This window comes from Dermacentor silvarum, chromosome 4 (assembly GCF_013339745.2).
Source record: "Dermacentor silvarum isolate Dsil-2018 chromosome 4, BIME_Dsil_1.4, whole genome shotgun sequence".
NCBI classification, from domain to species: domain Eukaryota; kingdom Metazoa; phylum Arthropoda; class Arachnida; order Ixodida; family Ixodidae; genus Dermacentor; species Dermacentor silvarum.
In genome coordinates, this window is record NC_051157.2 from 214871240 (window position 1) to 214894137 (window position 22898).

General features: G+C 48.2%; 1 protein-coding gene and 1 pseudogene across 1 annotated transcript in view; one reads left to right on the forward strand and one right to left on the reverse strand.

The window, feature by feature from the left end:
* LOC119450941 (acid phosphatase type 7-like) overlaps nucleotides 1-22898 on the reverse strand; it is a 278007-nt gene that overhangs the window by 237397 nt on the left and 17712 nt on the right. The window lies entirely within an intron of this gene.
* LOC125944927 (uncharacterized) lies at nucleotides 16003-17783 on the forward strand (annotated as a pseudogene).

Consider the following 22898-nt stretch of genomic DNA (forward strand, 5'->3'; position numbering starts at 1 on the left):
GTAAGCTCACAACCTGCCTCTTTTCGCGAACTCAGAAGCAAGCACTATTAGCTGACCCAAATATAATCTCTACTTCAAGTAAAGCTGAATCTCAAAACCTGCAAACAACGAATGAAATAAAAATGCCGTGCATGACCGCCGCTGTGGAAAGCTGTTCAGAAAAATGAGCTGCTTCGGAAACGCACGCGTTTATTTCAACGTTTAACGTGCTCCGGGATCATTCAAGTTATAGTCCCTGCCGTTTGAAGTTTCCTGAGCAGATTAGGTGACAAATGTTCCTAATTAACCACTTCAAGCGCGCACTGAGTGCGGTTTCAGGCGTCCGGCGGAATGCACGGGAGCGAGCGGCGCATCGTCTGCTAGCGCTGCTCCTCGGAGCCCCCGAGAGGGCACGCGTGTAGTTGTCGCTACGTTTGAAAAATAGAGGAACCTTAGTTTAACCTAGCTACAACCAAGAGACGCAATCAATCAGCCAGCTTGCTGTGTCTTGAGCTTTGCGGGGCCCAGTGCAAGCTTTCGCCTTTTTTTTTCGGGTGTCTGCTGCTCAACAGAAGCCTCAATATTTGATAGAAATGCCCAAAGCATGCGTATGATTGCCTGATTTTTAGGTATTTTGTGTAAGATATACTGATAGTGAATTACTGTTTCTGCTCTTTCAATGTGGGGTGTCTCATGTACAAAAAAAAAGAATGTGCGGTTGTGCCCTAACGATTTGAGCATCGGCATGCTGGGCTGGGGTGCTGAGTTTCGACACCCCGCTGCCGGACGCGCTTCATTTTATTGTGATACGGTGAATTTCTGCCATCATCCTCGCCGTCGCCGGGAGGTTCCGTATAAAATCCACGGGCGATAAAATCGTCGCCGCGCTCCGTACGCTGTATGTGCGAGTGAAAGCATGCGACGGTGAGCCGGCAATCGCGGCTCCGGCACGCAAGGGCTGTAAGCAGTAAGGAAGTGCACAGTCTTCCAGTCGCGCACAACGCTCCGGAGAGAGGGTAGGGAAGTGGAGGTTCCGAGCTTTACTGCGGTCGCGCTCTCCCGCCGAGCCGGAAAGCTCCGGGGGGAGGGGGCTGTTCTGCGCGGCGAGCGCCCGCCCGCGCGGATGTATCTTGAAAGACATCTGCAGCGGGGGCAGAATCCGCCCTTCTTGTGTTTTCATGGGTAAAACCGCGTTGATACGAGCGCCTGCACGAATATCAATTCGCTCGCTGCTGCTGCGCGCGACTCACTCCAGCTTTTTGACAGCGAGTTTCTGCGGTCATCGAGTGGGATGTGTTCATGTTTGCTCGTGTGCGTGTGAGACCATGCTTGTTAATTTAGTTAGTGTCCCTATGTTTACAAGTATATATGGCCGATAGAAGTACGATCCTTACTTTGTAAAGCTGTCCACTAATTTGCTATCGCAATCGATGCTTCGCGTTTCGGGCGAAACTGCGCCTTTTTTGTTTTAACTGAATGCAAATATACTCGGCGAGAACCCGACCAGCGACTGACAGACAGATAGACTGACTGACTGACTGACCGACCGACCTACCGACCGACCGACCGACCGACCGACCGACGACCGACCGACCGACCGACCGACCGACCGACCGACCGACCGACCGACCGACCGACCGACCGACCGACCGACCGACCGACCGACCGACCGACCGACCTACTGACTGAGGCGAAACCATGAAATGGAATATAAAGTAAACTTCGTCTTAAAAGGAATAACAGATGTACATGTCTTTGCAACTCAAGAAAGAACAAATTGACTTTTCTGTGGACTGCGTCATCAAAGCGAGGCAATCTACTGATAGCAAAGTTTTTCGCGTAAGGAGTGACTCGGATCTGGCGATTTTCGCTTAAATTGACTAGTCTTTCTCTTTTCTTGTTTTTTTTTCTTCCTAGTATTCTGAGCTGATCTGATGTCGTACATTTCAGTTAATGATATCCAATCCCATTTTTCAGTGATTCATTTCAATTTACGTAGTCTTCGTAGACATTTTCACGATTATCAGATACTATTGTCTTCTTGTCTTCATTCTTTCTCAATTATATGTGTTTCTGAGACATGACTGAGTGATTTCAATGAAAATCTTTATGGTTTTTCATCATTCTATTCAGAATGTTGCAATCGCATTTCATCATAGCAAATTTAAAGAAATGGTATCTAATTCTGATTGGTTTTGTGTCAGTTCAATGAATAATGTTGTATCAGCATACACCTTTTTCATCTCTATAATATCCAATTGCGTATCCTTATCGACATGTGTACAGTGCCATAAACGTTATTCTTCCCCTAGAAACCCATGGTTAACTAAGGGATTACTTAATAGCCTGCGTAAGAAAGATAACTTATATATATATAAAAGACAACCATTTAATGTGTATCTACTTGATCCGTACAAGCTGTATTGTAACACGCTGAATGAAGGATGCGAAAAAGCGCTATTATCAAAAATAAATTGATTGTACTGGTTCAGACATAAAAAACAATGGCGCTTGATCAATCCCTTTCTCAATAAAACCATTAATCCGCCCATAGCCAACATTCATCATGAAGGATCAGTAATATTAATAAGAAACAGCCGCCCCAGTGTGGCTACACTGAAGAGGAGAGAAGACGACGTGTTCCCGATTGCTATAGGGTCGCCGTCTTGGCCACCGGTAGCCTAGGTGTACATATATTGTAAATAGGCTTGCATATCAGCTACACGTAACACTATTTGGTGGACGTGGACGTTCCCGTACCCACCAATATCTGACCCATTAGATATCGAACTATTAGGGTATTACTAAAAGCTACATTTCACTTTGAATTGACTACTTTGATAACTAAACTAATCCATTAGATATCGCTAACGCATTAGTGACTAGTTATCCTGTTCCATCCAGTACGCCTGACAAACTTGATCACAGTGGTCAGTGATTTTTTTGTTTTCCTGCTACGCCAGAGGACGTAAGAAGAACAATTACTTGTATAAAGTCCTCTAGCGCAGGTATCGATAATATTTCTGCTAACTATGTGAAACTGATTGCTGATGTTATTGCGAATGTGCTCACCTACATAATCAATCTAATTTTTAAAACTGGTGTATTTCCCCGTGAGTTAAACATGAGTAAAGTTATTCCAGTATTTAAAAAAAGATGAGAGATGCTTAATTTCTAATTATAGGACAATATCCATTCTCCCATTTTTTAGCCACGTAATTGAAAACTTAATACATCTTCGCCTGTCTAGCTACCTAACAAAATATAACCTATTTCATGCGAAACAACTTGGGTTTAGACAAGGATATTCGACTAACCTAGCCCTCATTCACTTTACAGAAAAATTTAAAATAGAAATTGACAGGGGTAACTTCGCTGGTTCTGTTTTTTAGAGTTTACTAAAGCTTTTGATACATTCTGTTTTCTAAACTCTCATCTTACAGCATTGGCGCAACTCTCTCAATCTTTTCCGCAGTTACCTATCTGATCGTGAGCAATTAATATCCATCTCCGGCATCTATTCTACTGAAAAATTAATTAACATCGGCGTTCCGCCAGGCTCAATTCTGGGCCCACTTTTATTTCTACTATGTATTAATGACCTTCCACAGTGCATAACCACATTATCAGAATGCATCTTATATGCTGACGACACGACTCTCTTATGTTGGAGAATTCTCTAAGCAACCTTATAACAACCCTTAATACAGACATTAATAAGGTTAGTGCATGGTGTGCTAAAAATAAGCTTTTGATAAATACCTGCAAAAGGAAGTTCTTAATTTTTAATTCCAGGTCAATAAATAACACGCAACTTATGCCCCTCTTTATAAGCAGACATCCTATTCATCTGTCAGCTCATTGTTTCTTCCTTGGTATCAAGCTTGATTCCCGCTTAAAATTTAATTTGCATATTGGTGAACTGCAGCGGAAAGCTCCTTATGATATTAAAGGTATTACTAAAAGCTAGATGTTACTTTGACTTGAGTACTTTGATCACTTTACATTATGCATTCATTCACAGTCATCTAAATTATTGTATTGCTTCCTGGGGTCAAACATATCATTGTCACCTTTCTTCCCTCCAACATGTACAGAATTAAGCCATTCGCATTCTCACCTGGAGCAACCGATGTTCAGAAACTAAACACACCTAATATTGACAATCTAATCAAATCTAATGTCTGCAGATTTGTTTGTCAAGCTGTTAAAGACCATAGCCTTCTAAAATTTGTTCTTATCCAACACTTTACTAATTCAAGCATTACGCGCTTTTCCTCCAATAACAATTTTATACTCCCCAAGGTACGAACTAACTACGATTCTCAAAGAGTTGCATTTGTTTTAATCAAACTTCGGAATTCTTTGCCTTATAACATAAAGTGTGCCTTATCATTCAAACATCAGCGTCACAATTTCATGTTTAATCTATAGCACCGTTTATTGAATATGTTTTTTAAACACAACTTGAACTCTGTCGTTCTGAATATTGTTTGCTTCGTTTCCTGCTTCAGCTTATGCCTGATACCTATCGGTTTATATTTTCCATTGTATTATTGTTTTGCCTCAATATGCGAACTGGCTATTTTTTTTCCACTTCGTATTTTTATATTTCACAGCTTTTTTTGCCGTTGGTACTTGCTGTTGTATTGGTGTTTTTTAACAAGATAAAAGGTTCCCCTACAGTGTTTACACTGTAGGAACTTTTGTATGCGCTAAATATCTATACTTTTGTATCTGCACTAAGTATTCAATACACTTCACACTGCAAAATTTGGGTCAGGTGGTTCTTGAAAGTAGGCGAAAAGACAATTACGTCGTCTAGATAAGATAAACAAGTAGCCCGCTTGTAGCCTCTAAGAAGTGAGTCCATCATCCACTCGAAGGTTGCGGGGGTGTTACACTGTCCAAGCGTCATAACGTTGAACTCGTAGAGTCCACCCGGAGTGATGAAAGCAGTCTTCGTGGTATAAACGGTAATCTGCCAACAGCCGAAGCGCTGGTTGACGGAGCAAAAGTACGTGGCTCCATGGAGGTAGTACAAGGCGTCATCTCTTCGGGGCAATGGCTATATGTCCTCGCGCGGGATGTTCTGAAATGTCGGTAGTGAACACCCAAGCGCCAGCTCCCGTCTTTCTTTTGCACCAATACCACAGGGGACGCCCACGGACTTGAAGAAGGCTCGATAACGCATTTTGTGTGCATTTGGTCGACTTCTCCTTTGATCACACTACGTTGCCAAAGGGAGACACGATAGGGACGGTGGTGGACAGGACTGCGTCACCTGTGTCAAGTCGATGCTGGACAAGTGTTTGGCTAGGAGATGGCTAAGAGATGGATCCCCAAAGTGAAAGATGTCGTGGTATGTATCCAGAAGGCGGCGAAGGTCGCTTGCTTGAGCAGGAGAAAGGTCAGCGGGGATCATGCCGGCAAAGGGTGATGTGAGGAACTAGTTGTGGGGGGACTAAGGGTGAACTGAAAAGATGGCGAGATCCAATGCGCAAATCTCGTAGTCCTCGGCAGCACGGATGGCGGCGAGCGACATACCCACTGGAACGACTTAAGTAGAAGTATCCAAGTTCACAAGGGGAATGGGGACGCTGTTGCCGGTGAGCGTGTTAGGAACGGCAAAATTCTTGGCGAGCATAACATCCGTTACCGCGACAGCACGCAATTGCCGCCAGAGACAGGAGGGCGGGAGGTCATGGCGATAAACATGACAGGCTTTAGCGGGCATGCAGTCGAGGGAGCAAAGGCTGGACAAACGTGTGGTTGGATCATGTGTCAGGTGATGTAACTCGAGCTGTGAGAAGCCGGTCGCACAATCCATGAGGGCAGACTAGGCTGTTAAAAAGTCCAGACCACGAATACCGTCATAAAGACAGCGAACAAGAACCGCAACTAAAAAATTTAGAGGCCGCTTAAGCTTCGCCTTTAAGAGTGGAACGCGATAGCATGCAAAGATCCCAGACTGGTGCTCATGCTTCCCGGCAACTGCAGCTTATGTAACCGTAATGTTATCCGGGAAACGCCGGTGGTGAACGTATGCGCGAAGGCGAGATTTCTAGTATCAACGTCGCCTCTTGCGTGGGCCGCTCCCGGACGTAGTGCACAGCCGCGCCACACACACACACACAAAAAAAAACAAAAACAAAAAAAAACATCATTTTCAGGTTTTAAGAGCGGAGCTGTTTAAGCCGGCCGTAATTTGTGCCGCGAGCCGCTAAACCTCGCCAAGCTATGATGTCACTACGTTGCCAGCAACCCCATACCAGCTGTGCGATAGCTTCGCAAGACTCCGCGCCTAGACACTGCGCGCAGCGCGCCTGCTCCGCTTGCCATAAAGGTTCCGTGTAGCAGGTGTGATGGCGGGGTTGGTAGTGTGCGGGCGGTAGTAGCAGCCATGAGGAGACCGAGGAAGAACCGCACTCACGAGCAAGAGGCCGCTTTCCGGGAATCACGCCGCGTGGCCAAATAAGAATACAATCGCCGGCGTCGATCTGGTCCTGCACAGAGAGCCGAGGAAGTCTTAAGGCTCAATCACACCGGCGGCTCGACGAGGTCGAGCGACCATTTGCTACTCGCGACCAAAAAGCGACTGAAGGCGACCGATGCTCGCACCAGCAAGCCCGGCTGAGCGCGACCTGCAAGTCGCAATCCCGGAGGTTATCGTTCTCAGCGACGACTCTAGGAATCTACACAGCTCGCGCGCACTTCGCTGGCACTATGCTCGCTGGTTTCGCGTTCACTTCGCTAGCACTATGTTCGCTGGTTTCGCGTTCCGGCAACAAGCATGGATTTTGATTCGAGCGAAGAGGAAGACGCCGTCAATGTGCTGACGTGTTCTGCAGTTCTGTGGCAGCGCGGAAGCCTCCGAAGAAAACGGGAGGCTAGAACTGGCCGGCCACGCAAGCCCCATTCTGCCCGAACTTCGCGCGCATAGCGAGGAGTATTATTGAGAGTAAGTTGTAATTTCTAGTTCGCGTTGCGTGGGAATCGGCGCTAAATATTAATTAAAGCCAAGCTGTTCACCCGCGGTTCACTTTTAGGTGGCGTACTCATCCAAAGAATGGCAGCTGGAAAACGGGGTTTGTGTTGTGCTTTTTTTTTGCTTCCAGCGAATGTCACCGCGTGCATTCGACACGTTGCTGCAACTGCTGAGTCCCAGCATCACAAGGAAGGCACCAATTACGGGCCTGTAGTCTGCATAGTGGCGTAGACATTGCATTGTCCACTGGTGAGCCTCACTCTCCCGTGTTTGTTGCAAACTAATGGAACATGTTATTTAATCTCAGATCGTAAACTGTTTAGTATCCAATAACCTATTTCATCCTGCTCGACATGGCTTCCGTAAAGGTATTTCATGTGACACTCAACTAGCTTTATTTCTTCATGATCTAAGTTGTAACCTCGACTTGAACGTGCCCGTAGATGGCATTTTCTTAGACTTTGAAAAAGCATTTGACAAAGTTCCACACCAACGGCTACTCCTAAAGCTTCCCCGTCTCAACATTAATCCATTTGTACTGCACTGCATGGATGCGTAGCTTTCTCACTAAGCGGCAACAGTCTGTATTTGCTAACAGGCAGCCATCTAACGATCTTCCGTACTTTCGGGCGTACCACGAGGCACAATTCTCGGACTACTACTCTTTCTTATTTACATTAATACAATTCCTACTGAAATCTCTTCTAATATTCGATTGTGCGCAGACGACTGTGTAGTTTATCGACACATAACTAACACTTCAGACATGGATTTGCTTCAAAATGACCGAAAACGCATTGCATTATGGTGTAACGAATGGTTGATTTCTTTCAATACAACCCCCCCCCCCCCCCCTTCACTAATTTCTTTCCATCGCCGACAGCATCACCAGTCAGGGAACTACGCCATATACGGCTTCGAAATATCATCCGTTGACTCATATAAATTCCTCGGCATAACCTTTTCAACTTGGTCACATGATGTTATTAACATAGCCAATGCCGCGAATCGAACCCTCGGTTTTCTCCGCCAGAACTTAAGACTTGCGCCCCCATCAGTAAAATTTTTAGCTTATGTTACATATGTCCGCCCTAAGTTAGAATATGCATGCTCTGTCTGGGATCCTCATCAACATAACCCATCTAATACACTTGAATCAGTTCAAAACCGTGCATCCCGGTTTATTTACTCTGAATATTCTTATCATGCAAGCGTGTCTGAACTAAAAACCCGTGCCGGTCTTACTAATCTAGAATCACGACGTCATATTTCTAGACTGTGTCTTTTTCACAAATTCTATCATTCAACACTCCAGATTTCAGCTATATTTCAGCTATGTGACACTCAACTAGCTTTATTTCTTCATGATCTAAGTTCTAACCTCGACTTGAACGTGCTTGTAGGTGGCATTTTCGTAGACTTTGAAAAGGCATTTGAAAAAGATTTCAGCTAATACCAGCTCATCGTCAGTCCAGCCGCATTAACCACAGAAAAGCCGTGTATCCTCCCCCGGCGCGGACTACCTCCCATCTACGATCATTTTTTGTGAAAACTGCAAGCGACTGGAACGGTCTGCCTGGCAACGTCACGCACCACTCCGACGCACATCACTTCAAGGCTGCTCTGGAATCACTGTTTTATTAAACTAAGCCCATCCCTCATGTAATACCCCATCTCTGGGGCCTTTGAGGTATAATAAATAATAAATAAATAATAAATAAATAAATAAATAAATAAATAAATAAATAAATAAATAAATAAAAATAAATTTGGTGTGACGCAGGAAGACGCCGGATGAAAACGCATAACACCACTTTCGGCGCGGCGCTGATTGGTTGAGCAGCTTTGCGACCGTGGTCGCCCGACTGAAAATGCGAGCAGCGAGCGACTGACCCAAAATAGTCGCTTTTTGAGAAAAGCGACCATTTGCGACCATTTGCGAGTGCTCGCGACTCGCGCGACCGCTGTCAGTTGCCGGTGTGAATGAGCTTTTAGCCAAGCGATGGCGCAGAGTCGAAGCTGCGCCTCGCTTGTCCTACGCTGCACTCCGTCATCTTGGCACAGAAGCACAACATATCCTGTTGTCCTATTATAACACCTCGTGGGAATCACGAAATGTTCCTGCCAATTGGAAATGCAGCCGCATTCCAGCCACTGGACTTGATACACGACTCTAGTATGACCTCAACGCGATGGACATGTATATACGCACCTCCTTATCATATCATCATTCATAGCTCTTTTTATCCCCTCCCCCATTCCCCAGTGTAGAGTAGCAGGCCAGAGCAAACTAACGCCCAAGCCGACCTCTCTGCCTTTCTTCAAATAAACCTCTCTCTCTCTCGCTTCTCCTACCTCCGGCAACGCTCCTCCGCCGTCGCGCCAGCGATAGCGTCACTGTGCGTTGCATAGCGCAGCTTGCAACACCGACACCGCGTTGCAATGCCGACACTACAGTGTACTAGAAGATCTAGTATACTGTAGCCGACACCGTGTTCCACTGCGTTGCAATGCCGACACCGCGTTCCAGCAGACCCGCTCCGTCAATACGGTCGCCTAGCAATCAATCACTTACCCAGCTTCGCCCAGCCGTGTCATTAGGCAGTTTTAGAATTGGGGACCCAAGGCCTTAGGGCCCCAAGCCGCGTTGCGTTGGTTGCTCTTGCGATCGGGGCAGCATCAGAGTTTTAGAATTGGGACAAGAGCAGCGTTGGGTTGCGCGCTCGGGACGCCGAAGTGGTGGACGTAGAAGGCGCTTGAAAGCGAAAAACACCCAAGAAGGGTCTTCTTGCAAGTGAAACCAAAAATGCATCTTTAATTAAAAAAAAGGCTTGGAAATGTTTGCAATAAAAATAATGACTATGTTGTTTGTGCAACTTCTTTCGGCCATTCTTAATCCAAAGGGAGGGGGCGGGGGTCAAAAGACGCTGACCCGAGTGCAACTAGAGTCTTCTTGCGTCACCCTGAGTCTTTTGCCTCTATGAACGCCAAAAATCACCCAGATCACGGCAAGTTTTCTCTAAAACCAACTTGATTGAGTGATCCGAGCTCCGAATGGCTGCGGCTCGTATGTCTTTCTTGGCTATCACGCGACTGCTCGTCGCCCGCGTGAGCCACCCAAGGCGGCTTGGGAACCCATGCTATTTCTCGAGTTTAGCGTCTTTGCTTCACCCTAACGCAAAAGACCTAAGGCTGCCTTGCGTTTTGCGCATGCTCAGTTGTGGCACGCTATCTTCTTGGGGCCCCAAGGCGCTTGGGGCCCCAATTCTAAAACTCTCTAATTGCTTCGTGCCGCAATTCTTGCTTTGCTTAGAAATGACATTTTGTGAAGCTTGGCCATGACGTCACAGTGATTATAAAGATCATGCCACCGCGACGGCGACACACCCAACTCTCGTAGACTTCGCCCTGAGTAAATGTAACATGGGACGGCCGAAGAAGTACTAGACTCCCGAAGAAGAAGTCGCTCATGCTGAAAACTCGTCGTGCCGCCATCCGAGAACGAATGCGGCGATTGCGTGCTAATCAGGAGTATCGCGCCGAAGCATCTGCTGCTAAACAACAGCAGATGGAAGAAGCTAGGTCGATCACCAGCTCCGCTGTTTACTCGAGCCTTGCACCACTAGTGCAAGTTGCCCACTTTTTACAGCGAAAGCTGTATATGGCTAGGCGAAACACAAAACCGTTCGTCCCATGTATCGATAAGCGTCTCCATTGGCTGCGCCGTCAGTTACGCCACTCTCTACGTCGCACCCAAGTGCGCGCGCCATTGGCAACGCCGTTAGTGACGTCGTTCTCTGCGTCGTACCTGCTCTGCCCCACAACGCCGGGTCCTCGGCTCTCACCGTTGAAGCATGCGTTCGATATCTTGAGTTAGCTCGGCGTCGTGGTTAGCAGCATCCGCCCACCATTGGCGCTTGCGTTCCACTTCGCGATTTCAACGTGGACGTTTCGTCGCAGCCGAAGCCAAAGTGCCACTCGAGAAACTCCCGCCGAAAGCGGGCGTTGGCCCCGGCGAACGCGTTCCCGCCATTGCCACGTTGACGCTGCTCTGCCCGCAACGCCGGCTCCTCGGCTCGCCGCTGTCCCATGCGTTCGATATAGAGTTAGCTCGGCGTCGTGGTTAGCAGCATCCGCCCGCCTTTGGCGCTTGCTTTTCATCTTCATTCTGGGGTTTTACGTGCCAAAACCAGTTCTGATTATGAGGCACGCCATAGTGGAGGGCTCCGGATTAATTTTGACCACCTGGGGTTCTTTAACGTGCACTACAACGCAAGCACGCTTGCTTTTCACTAGAAACACAAACATGTAACCAATAATTGACAAACGCTTCAACACAGCGTCGGGATTAACCCACTGCTAAACACCGGGGCCACACGCTTCAGCTTCGCTGGTTATAACCATGTGTACGGAGTGCTTGGGCGGTGTTCTTTATTATTGTGTTGCCCTCTTAATAATTCAATCTGAGAAGATTTATCATAAAAGGCGTGCACTGTCGGCGTTTTGTTTCACGACATTTATTTTCGGGCTGTCATTCTCACAATTCCGAGGAATAACTTTGTCAAGAATGTAAGACAAGGTATGAGCAACGTTAGTGATAGAATAGTGTGGCGATATAACCCGGGTATACAGCATGCCATATAGCAAAGCGTGGACAACCAGGCTAGTTGGTTGTGATTAGCCATAGCCTCCTATATTTTTTAATGCCCGCGCAGTGGAGCGGCGGAGGCCGTCCGCTGCCCTCCCCCTTCCTTCTCGATTTACGCCTGCCCTCTCCGCAAGAGGCGCTCGCACCCCACACCCCATAACGCAAGCTCCGCCTCGCGTTCCTGCCGACGCGAGCGGCGTCGCTTGACGCGTTTCGATCTTGGACGCAAGAGGGTATTGACCCTTTTCACGGCGATCTCGTGGGCGCTGCCATGTTTGATCACGTGGGGACGCGTCCATTGCTTGCCTCAAATGCCTCCGTTGCCTCCTTGTTTACAATGGAAGTGTATGACGCCGGCGCGGCTTAGAAAACCTCTGTTTTCGGAGATATCGTAGACGGTGACTGGGTGGACAACACGAAGCTTTGATCACAGCTTCAGAGAACATGCAAAAGCGCTTTCGGAGCTGATTAAGCTATGTCCAAACGGCGCAAGCAGCGCATATGGTGCTTGTTCTAAAAGCGGGGCTAAATATGTATTCCAAGCTATCCAAACATTCCGCTCATGAATTCAATTCAGTCAGGATTAGAGTGTTTTGCTCTTTGTTCTTTATTCGGCAAATATTTTGAAGCAGTGGCTTGTCAGTTTCTGACTCAGTGAAGTTCCTCGGTGCGGCCACTATCTGATTATTTTCTGCCTAATCGCTCGCGGGTGCGCTCAGTTCCCATAGATTTGTTCTTGCTGCGCACAAGGCTTGAAACATAGCTGTTTTGTACATTGTAATACCTTGTAGCAACTATATATTACAGCTAGTAACTCGCTTACTCTTGTAGACCGTCACGAAACATTCAGCTTCGACCATTCGTGCGCCATCGGTGTAGTCCGTCATTTGTTGTGCGTATACAGTGCGCATATATTCAAGTGTGCGCCCATTCACTTATTCTTGATACGTCGGCGATAGAGTGGGCGTAAGTTTTCCTGCCATTTGGGAAAGATGTCTATAGATAACGTGCGCGGAACTTACTATGACAGGAAGCGGTGCTACTCACTTTGTCATTGTTTAACGAGTGGTACTCACTTTTGCCGACGTTCTGGGGATGAAGCCCTTTCTTTGAAGGTTAGCGATACAAGGCTGGCGGATGAGCAAATTTCTGTATCCTCGAGAAAAGCCGTACATCACGTAGTGCCGGTAACACGTTTGGACAGTACAGCAGCGGTCCGCGAACTTGGCCACACAGATTCATCCCATTCCTTAACATGCCAGTCACTATTTTGCAGCCAACTACTGCACGCGTCTTCAATCCACATAATTAAATTTAGCATGATTGGAGCACAGTGTGTTTGCGAAAACTCAGTTGCATTTCCGACAGCTGATCGCACAGAAGCAAAGTAGAAGCGGTAATGGATTCGTATTTGTGCGCGGTCGCTGAGGAGAGGTATGGCGCGCCGCCGTGAGCGCCATCTCGTTTCTCTAAAACAAACTGCTCCGCGAAAAGGGTTAATAAATACGGGTCCACCGCCGGCCCCGGAAACTCCGCTGGTTTTTTGTCCACGCGAATTGCAGCGCCATCCATGAGATGGATGCGGAACCAAAATTGCTTTACCTTTCTTTTTCTTGTCAACCCTCTCTCAACTTTGTCGTTTCTCTCTCGCCTTCAACTATCGGCGGCGCGGCCCGCGCTCGTCGTCGGTCGTGCTGATAACGGCCAAAACGGCAGAATATTTTTTTCTGGCATTATACGGTCAGTTTTTCGCCTTCCGCGCTAGCAGTGTGGTCCGTGTGGTAACCTAGCGTTGCACGTTTGTTGGCTTTTTTTTCTGCCATGTCTGGCAGCTGTCGCTGTTCGTGTGTGGTTCAGTGGTGTACGAACACATCAAGACGAAGTGCGCCATGCGACATGAAATTCTACCGCATCCCTAAAGACAACAGGTGAGCACAGTGCTGTTTACTTCCCGGTTTTTATTTGTCATAGTAATTATGGGCAGTCGTACGTGGCTGTCCGGTGGTGAGGCAGCAGTTGGCTGATTTGAAAACACCACAACGATGCAGTAAATCGTTATGCCAACGAGCAGCGAACATAAAGCTCCTGATAAATATAGTACCACCTGTGCGTATCGCAAGCAACACGTGTGTAGGTGTGCGCTTTGCACTCATTTCTAGCTAATTGGTCGCCATCGTTTAAAAATGCGTTTCTGAGAATTAAGGTTGACATATCACAACTAGTACTCTCCCGCGACGCGAAACGAGCTCCGTTTTGTATGTTCCAACTGCGATGTTATAATTTATGATCTTCGCTGTTCTTCAGGATGGAAGCCTTTGTAACCTACGCTGGAAGGATGGACCTTATGGGTTTGCCCAGAGACAAGGTCAACAATCGCAGAATATGCTCGGCGCACTTCACGGAGGTGGATTTTATCGACCGAGCGAGAAGCAGGCCATGAGAAGCTATTCTGTGCATTGGCCACTAGATCAATTACAACATATGTTTTTTACATGTGCGTACATGAAACACCATCCGCGTTTTGTTCCATTCTATAGTGTGTTGCACTGTCTGCTCCAATTCTGGTTTTCGCAAACGAACACAATAAAGTGAGTTCAAAGGACTGTTGTGTTGTAAGTGGAATTATTTTTTAAATATAATTTGTGCACATGCTTGCTTAATTGTAATAATGAACGGGACTGCGTGCATGAAAACTCAAAAAGAATCCACTGCGCACAAGCACGCAGCACGAATGCACGAATGGCACGGCCGGACAGGAGAGGAGCGCGGAGCGCGCGCTCGGTCCGGCAGTGCGTCTGATAACGCCTGCGAAAAAAAAGCGGGCCGCGGACAGCTAAAGAAATAAAAAAAAAGAGCATTGCGCATGGCATGAGGGGAGGGTGAGGCGAGGCTTGCGAGGAGTAATAGGAAAGTCAAGAGGGAAAGGAGAAAAGAGCGGAACAACGTTATCATAAAGAAAGAAAGAAAGTGCTATAGCCAAAGGAGGAGGGTAAAAAAAATCGCGCCGCTTTTCTTTCTTTTTTTAGCCACCGTAGTACCGTCATCCATCCGCTAGGGCCTAACTGAAGTGCGCCTTGGCGCTAGCGTCGACTCAGCGTCTGCTATAAAAGAACCAATGGGAGGTATAGGAAGATTCACCCCCCTGTCCACCGCTCGTGCTGCCAGAGTCCGACGAACGCCGTAGGCGCGCTTGCTGTTTTCGCTGTTGCCGAGTTCGCTTGCTTTAGGGGCACAAGTTTGCCCAATAAATTCTATTTTAAGTTCATCGTCGACGCAGTGTTACTTTTTTGTCTACCTGTGTGCCAGGCAGCTCACCGTCACCTACGTGACAATATTTCATGCTGCATTACTTTCGACATACCGATTTGGTTTTCTATCCGCAGTGTGGAATCAGTTGGGGTGCCCTGCGCCCGACAAGATGCCGTACTGCTGCGTACCACGCTGCAAGTCTTCGAGCAAACAACGGACGCCGGGCATATCGTTTCACGAGATACCAAGCGATCCGGAACTGCGAGCGAAATGGCTAAAGGTCATTTCTCGGGACGACTGGACACCGAATACGACGTCGTGTTACTCGACTGTATGTAGCCGACACTTCGGTTCCTCCGACTTCAAGGAGGGCTGCAAAATTCGCAAACTCAAGAAAGACGCTGTTCTCAGCATTTTCGAAGAGTATCCTGCGTACCTGCAGCCTCCGAAAAATAGAGAGAGAAGCGACGCGTCTGTGATAAAACGTGAGGCATCTGCGCCAGTGAACACACCACCGCCGAAACGAAGAGCAGTTGACAGCCAACTGGAGTCTCCTTCGCTTCCTCTCAATGACTTGCCGTGCGTCGACGTCGCCTCTCAAGAGTTATCAATGATGGATTGCTCCGCAACCGAACTGCCGCTACCTCTGGAAAACGGCGCAAGCGAGCGCTGCATCACTACGACCGTGCAGGTGGACAGAGCTGTGCAGGTGTCGTCATTATTCTCGGTTTCGGCAATGGACAAACGAAAGTGGAGACGTAAGGAGGGAGACTTGAACGCACGAATTGAGCGACTCAAGAACACCGTCGATAAGTACAAACAGGAACTGCAAAAGCTCAAGGAAGAATGCTATGTTTCTCCATTCCTGCAAGTTGTGGAGAAAGCGGAAGAGAAAGACCTGGCTGTTTCAATATTAGTGGAACAAGTTCGGAATTTCGCGAAGAAGAAACCAACGTGGTCTGAAGTGACAGTGTGCCATGCTGTGGTTTTGCATAACCTCTCGACTAGTGCATACGAACACGTAAGGAGCACAGATATTCTTCGGCTTCCCTGTCGAAGTACCCTCGAGCGCTTTATGGGCTCATCACGTGGAGAAGTTGGCATGACCGAACTCGTGAAGCAAAGGCTGTCTGCAGAAGTCGCTTCTCATCCCTCGTTGCATGCGAGGGGATGCTCTTTAATTGTAGACGAAATGCGCGTCAAACAACGGCTACTGTATCACAAGCAAAGAGATGCCTTCATCGGCGAAGTGGACTATGGTGTGAACTTCCCCAAAGAAACAACAAATGAGCCTGTGCTGGCCAACTCACTCTTGTGTTTCGTCCTTAACGGCCTTTCAGTTTCGTTCAAAATACCCGTGGCGTACTTTTTCGCGAGAAACTGCACTGGTCGTGAGCTGCACATGCTCATGAGACACGTTCTGAAGGAAGTTGAAGAAATAGGATTTTTCGTCGTGCGCATTGTCACAGACAACCACAAGATCAATGTCTTGGCTATGCAACTTCTGTGCAACGGAAGCCTCAAGCATTGCATTGACCACCCTGGCAAACCGAATCGAAAGTTCTTTCTTGCATTCGATCAGTGCCACCTGATCAAAAACGTGCGATCACAGTTTTTGTCCCGTGACATCGGAAAAGGCGGCGAAATATCAGCGAACCACTTGAAGAGCCTCTACAGAATGCAGCAAGGCAGCCTTGTAAAGCCAGTACGATTTTTGACGAGAAAGCACGTATTCCCTACGAATATGGAAAAAATGAACGTGCAGAGAGCAGTGCAAGTTTTTTCTCCTTCCGTGACAGCTGCTATGAAGCTCTTGCAAGAGCAGGCGGGCCACACGTGCGACGCAAGCTTCGCGGGTGTTGGACCGACGGTGCAATTTACGGACACCGTGCACCGCTGGCTCGTGCTCATGGACGTGAGTAATTGTACCCAGCACATACATCAGAAGAATGCTGACTGCAAGCAGTTTGAATCTGCAGGCGGTGAACGACTAATCTGGCTGGAGACAAGCTTCCTCGACTACCTGGCCGATCTCAAAAGTCAGTGCCTGGCAAAGAACTTTCTAACCAAAGAAACTTATGAGGGTCTTGTGATCACAACTCGTTCGAACGTTGAGTGCATTAGATATCTTCTTGAAGAGATGTCTTTTCGCTTCGTTTTGACGAATAAAATGTCATCGGACCCAATCGAGTCGTTCTTTGGCTGGCTCAGGAAATAAGCAGGATCAAATGACCAAATCGACGTCCGCGCCGTGCTCACAGGCATTGAGAAAACCCTCAAGACCGGTATCGCATCGGCGTCGAGTACAAGCAACATAATGGCAGCAGAAGAGAGTGATTGCTTGTCAACGCTGCCGCAACAGAAAAACACAAGGGAGCAAACCAGCGAGGAATTCCCTGCAGATGCACGTAGAGAGCTCATAGAGCGACTAAACCGTGTAAGCCTCTACTTCCCACTCCAGATGTGGCCGCATTGGCTATGGTTGGTGGCTACCTCGCAAGAGCCGTACGAGAAAACTTCGAATGTGTGTAGTGCTTCGCGCTCTTAACAAAGCCAAACGCCTCGACACCATCGGACTCGCTCATTACACACCAAGACCGCGGTGGACTTCTTTACCCGTCCGCACAACTTCTAGATGTTCTCTACGCACTACAGAAGTTCGTAGAAGTTCTTGTAGCAAGAAGAAGGCGTATGCATCACCCTCTAAAGGAGGCTGTGAACAATGCTACCGAAATCCTCCGCGAGCACAAAGCTTTGATGTGTTCGAAGCCAGGGCACCAAGAGAATTTGCTCAAATTGTTGCTTACGAAGTTCTTTCGCCCAATATTCATCAATTTCGCTCTGAAAGCGACAGACAAACAAGACGTCGCCAACGTGTTCGCAATAAAGCCACTGTCACGAAAGACCCTGAAACTGTGAGCTTCATCTCACAGCTGGGGGCCTAAGTGTAAGGTGCAGTTTTCACAATATGTCTCGTGTTGCTTGCTTTCAATGTACTGTGGGGATTGAAAGAAACGCGAACAGTGCGGCACCTACATTCTCTGATATTTCGCATTTCTTTTCGAGTGGTTGCAGCCTGCATGATAACTAGAAAGCACCAGAATAAAACTATTCTACCATCTTTTTATTTCCACCAGGGTCACAGCAGGATGAAAACATCGCGCCGCACTGTTTGCGTTTCTTGCCATCACCCCTGTACATCATGAACAAACACGAGTGCAACCTGCGCATTTATTTCACAGCTCCATCTCTAATACGAGCGCAAGTTTCTCTCCACAAGCACGCGCGCAACAAAGTAGTCGCGTCGTCTGCTCTGGGTATGGGGCGGCAGCGTGGCGTGGTGGCGAGCGCATGAACTAGAAGGTACGGGCGGAGCGCCTTGCTCTGCTCGCCACTCGGCGGGCATTAAAAAATATAGGAGGCTATGGATTAGCATTATGATACATCGTACCAGCGCTCAAATAAACACGGACGAGAAGAGAAAGACGTCGTTCGTGTTGGCGTTCGTGCGTTCCGGCGTTCGTGTTGTCTTTCTCTTCTCGTTCTTGTTTATTTGTGCGCTGGTACGATGTTTATTTATAGCCATATAGCAAGGTGTGGTATATAAGTATACCTAAATATATACCGACATTTTTGCTCACGGAAAACTCCGTCGACGGCGACACCGACACCGCACTTTCTGCAACACTCTGTGGCCCTTAACGCTGCCGCGTTAAAACAGAAGTTAGAAGAGGTCCAAAGAGCCATCACCCGACGAGCAAGACGGCACGGGGAAGCCAGTGGGGCCCTTATCTAGGGGCTCCACCCATTGAGTGTTTTACTCATCAATTAAGTTGTTGTTGTTCTTCTTCTTGGGTGACCGGCGATAGTCATGCTGGCAGCACAAATCAGAATACGGTACAGAGCCATTAGAACTTGATACAGAGCCACCTTCCTTAAAAAAATACAAATGGTGTTTTACATGCCAAAACCAGAATCTGATTATCAGGCACGCCGTAGTGGGGGGGACTCCGCATTAATTTCGACCACTTGTGTTTCTTTAACGTGCATCCAATGCACCGTACAGGCGCGTTTTTGGATGTCGCCCCCACCGAAATGCGGCCGCAACGGCCGGGATTTGATCCCGCGTCTTCGTGCTTGGCAGCGCAACTTCAAAGCCACTAAGCAACCACGGCGGGTCCACCTTCGTTTAGACGACGGCGAAGGCCATAGCTCATAACAGAGCAATGAGCCCCATTGTCGACTAATTTGGATGTGGTCACGCCTTCAACTTCAACGTCGAGTATGCATCGTCGAATCGGTAGAGTGACTAGAGGGCTTTTAGATTCAGTAGTGAATGCAGTGCTACCTCCGGGCTCTGCATCGCCTGACTTTCCGGAGCCGCTGCTGATCGGTGACGGCCGGCGTCGAGGTGGTGGCGAACGGGTGCACGAGCGCGGAGAGGTTGCGAACGTGACTGGTAAACTCTCGGTAACAGCAAACTGCCTGACGATGTCATGGCATCGTCGGAATTGGGTGGATGTGTCGCAGAAAATTGCTCGAAACTGTTGTAGCAGCGGTTTCTACAATAGCGGACAACGTGACCGACGCGGCAGCAGGTAAAGCAGATAGCCAATCATCCTCAGTTCTCAAGTCACCCGGGTTCCGAGAGCACGAAGCGAACCGTTGTTGATAATGAGCGAACCATGTTCACGGCACAGAAGCAGACGTGGGACTGGCGATGGTGCAAGCAGCCTGAACAACATTGAGATTTGCGAGTTCGTTTGGCACGATGTCTTGCACGAGTGAAACCGCTGCCGTGTTCGAGTCGCTGGCGTTGAGGCTGGTACACATGTTAGCAGTAGCCTTTGCTTCAATTTCACGGAGGATAATTCTGGTAAATTGTGTGTAAGATGGCGAAAGGTGAAACAGTGGGCGATCTTCGCACTGAAGATGTCGCGGTGGTGTTAGGAAAGCCGGTACAATAGACAGCATTAGTAGAGCGTTGCTTAAGCTCCGCTCTGCTTACATGTCATGCGCACCGGTGACTGCATGAACTGCGTTAATTTCACTTATTTTAGGTTTTAGTGCACAAAAGACGCAGGGACAGTTTAGACAAACATAGACTGGCCACGGCCGCTGGATTAAAAAAATCACCGCATATCCACGACGTGAATGATGATGACTGGGCGAAGCACCGGGGGATCATTCGGGTATACCAGAGCTACGGACGAGATAGAGAGCGCGCATGGGGAATGAATGCCCTTGTGCACCGCAGCGCCCTTAGCTACGGATGAGAAAGAGATCTAGCGCGCGTCGGGAACGAACGCCCTTGTGCACCGCAATGCCCCTAGCTGCGGATGAGAGAGAGAGCGCGCGCCTGGAATGAACGCGCTTGTGCACCGCAGCGCCCCTAGCTACGGACGAGAGAGAGAGAGAGAGAGCGTCGGGAACGAGAGAGAAAGAGAAACGAATACCCTTGTAAAACCCCTCAATAAAACAAAAGTAGCGCCATGTTTTGAAGATCACCGCTATCCTCCTCTCCTGCCCGTTCTGGCGGCGCTCGGCCCTCCAATTGGCCGAATAATGTCACGTGCTCTCGCGCGCTTATTTTCTTGCTTGTTTTTTGCTCCCGCCGCCATCGCGGGGCCAGACCATTGCGAGCGGTGTATGGAGGCACCACGCATCGCGTCTCCATTGCGCTTTTAAGGCGTAGTGTTTGCGATGCCATGTATCCTAGCATTCGGGTGCAGAACACGCGAATCAGACGGCAAGCGACTCTTCCGGATTCCATTTGCGAAGCGAGACGCGGCGCAGAGGAAGGTCTGGCTTCAAAGAATCAGCCCGGCTGATTTCAACCCAACACTATGGTCCCGGCTGTGTGAGGTAAGCGAGCGATTCTTCAATGATCCCTAATCTCACATGCTGCCACTTGCTGTGTGAGGCTTCGTTAGTTTTTCTTCCTCCTAAATGCCGCATTGTTCGCGCTGCATGTTCGCGCTGCATTTGAAACTTTCGTGGCCGGATTTCATCATGTCTTCAAACGCATGTGGTTTTTGTTGACTCGGTTATACAATCCATGGCTTTGTGTTTGGGTGGCCTGAATGTATGCGAACGGCACGTTTTGAGTGTATCGCAGTATGTTACGAAGCGGCGACGGTACGTAAGGAAAAATGGGCGCTTACCTGCGGAAAGACGAACGTTTTAGGGCTATAATTAGTTAGGGCGACTTCGCGCCTTCAGCAAAAACTCAACTCGGTGGTCGGCTATCTTGCCGCTATCAGCTCTCTGCGATGTCGCATTAGCAGATACGAGGAGATTAAACGCGACGTCATGACATGTCAACAAAGGAAGCCATTGGCCTCCTTTGAGGGGCATTGCTGCGTTTTTGAGTTGTATGCGAATGTAAATGTGGAAACAGCGTAAAGTATGCATAGCGCAAGGGCACCTGAATGCTGTCATGTCCTCTGCCAAACGCTCATACGCATGGATAAAAAGAATATTCGCTCCACATTTGATATAACCGGGGATCATTATTGTGACAGCTTGCTCCTTCGCTTTATATGACAGAATTATTGCGGGTGCATTAATTCAGTTATTCAATATTGGAAAACGAACAATCCCCCGGAAGAACTGCTAGCAACGCTAACACATTGCAACGCCCTTGATTATAGAGTTAACTCATTCCTTCGTGGCTTTGTCAGTGGCCAGGACAAACCTGGATGTTAACTAATCGTTTCTGCTCTGCATTTGATAAGATAGTAGATACAATACGCAGGGCAGAATTTCTCGGACCCGCGCGCAGCACATGCAAGCGGCAATATGATGCCCAAAAGCAGCCTCGCATACACCTGTAAGATGACCGCTGCCGCGCTACTCAAATACGCAAAAAAATATAAAAAAATGTGTGGAGTAGTGTAAAGCTTCCTCCAAGCGAGCGAAGCTACTAGCCTCCTTATCGACGGACCGCTTCCGCCGAATGATCGGTCAATGAAACCTGTAAGACAACTGCATATATACAGCTGGTGGATCATTCACTCCCGCAGCGTAGTCATTGTTAGAGGCCCGCTGTGCACGTTAGCCGCTGTCCAACGAGGGACTGGAGCTACTGAAACGCGGAGATGAACCAACGCCGAGGTCGCGCGTGGCATGGCTCAGTTAAAGCCCGACTTAGAGGCTTTAGACTCACTGTATCACCGATAATAGTACAGCCATATAAGCGCAATGGCATTTATGCGTCCTGTCGTTGTTTCGGCAGCCAGTCATAATATAACGCGAAAAATTCCGATCAAAATACGACTTCAAGAGCGCGAGCGACACGTAGCCACAGCGTTTCATTTGGAAAGTGTCTGCTAGTTCAGCCCCGCGTAGAGGGAGCCACGGTCGACAGAAGAGAGAGTGAAAGCCGGCGCAGGCGGAGGAGAGAGGAGATGGCGCTACTTTTATTTTATTGAGGGGCTTTACGCCCTTGTGCACCGCAGCGCCCCTAGCTACGTACGAGAGAGAGAGAGAGCGTCGGGAACGAGAGAGAAAGAGGAAGAGAGCACAGCTGCGCCTCTAGCGGGAGCGGCGAGTATTAGCGTGGCTACGACGGAGCGACGAGGGACAAGGCTCAACCCTAAGGAGCTTCGCCCCTAAAAGGTCGCGATAGCGTTATTGGACACCGTTGACGCCGACACCGACACCGTATTTTCTGCGACATGCGGCCCGATCAAAATTTCGAAACGCTCGGTTTTCAACATTCCTCTCAATGTTGCCTAGAACCAAAATACAGCTAAGCACCATCAGAAGTGTAGGACGCTTAAGCTTCGCCCTTAAGAGTGGAACGCGATAGCATTCAAAGACCCCTGGCTACTTATCAGGCTGTTTTTCTCGTATATTCAAATCACAATCTGACGCTATCACGTCTGTAGGTTGTGGTTAATTCGTACTATACGATTTTTCTGACGGATTTAACTTTGAGAAAGTCAATTTTTGTTCACTAACGCCTTGCGCCATGCGAACGGCCCGCCCAGTCGGTGTGGTGTGGGATGATGTGGTTCGGCAAGATTATTA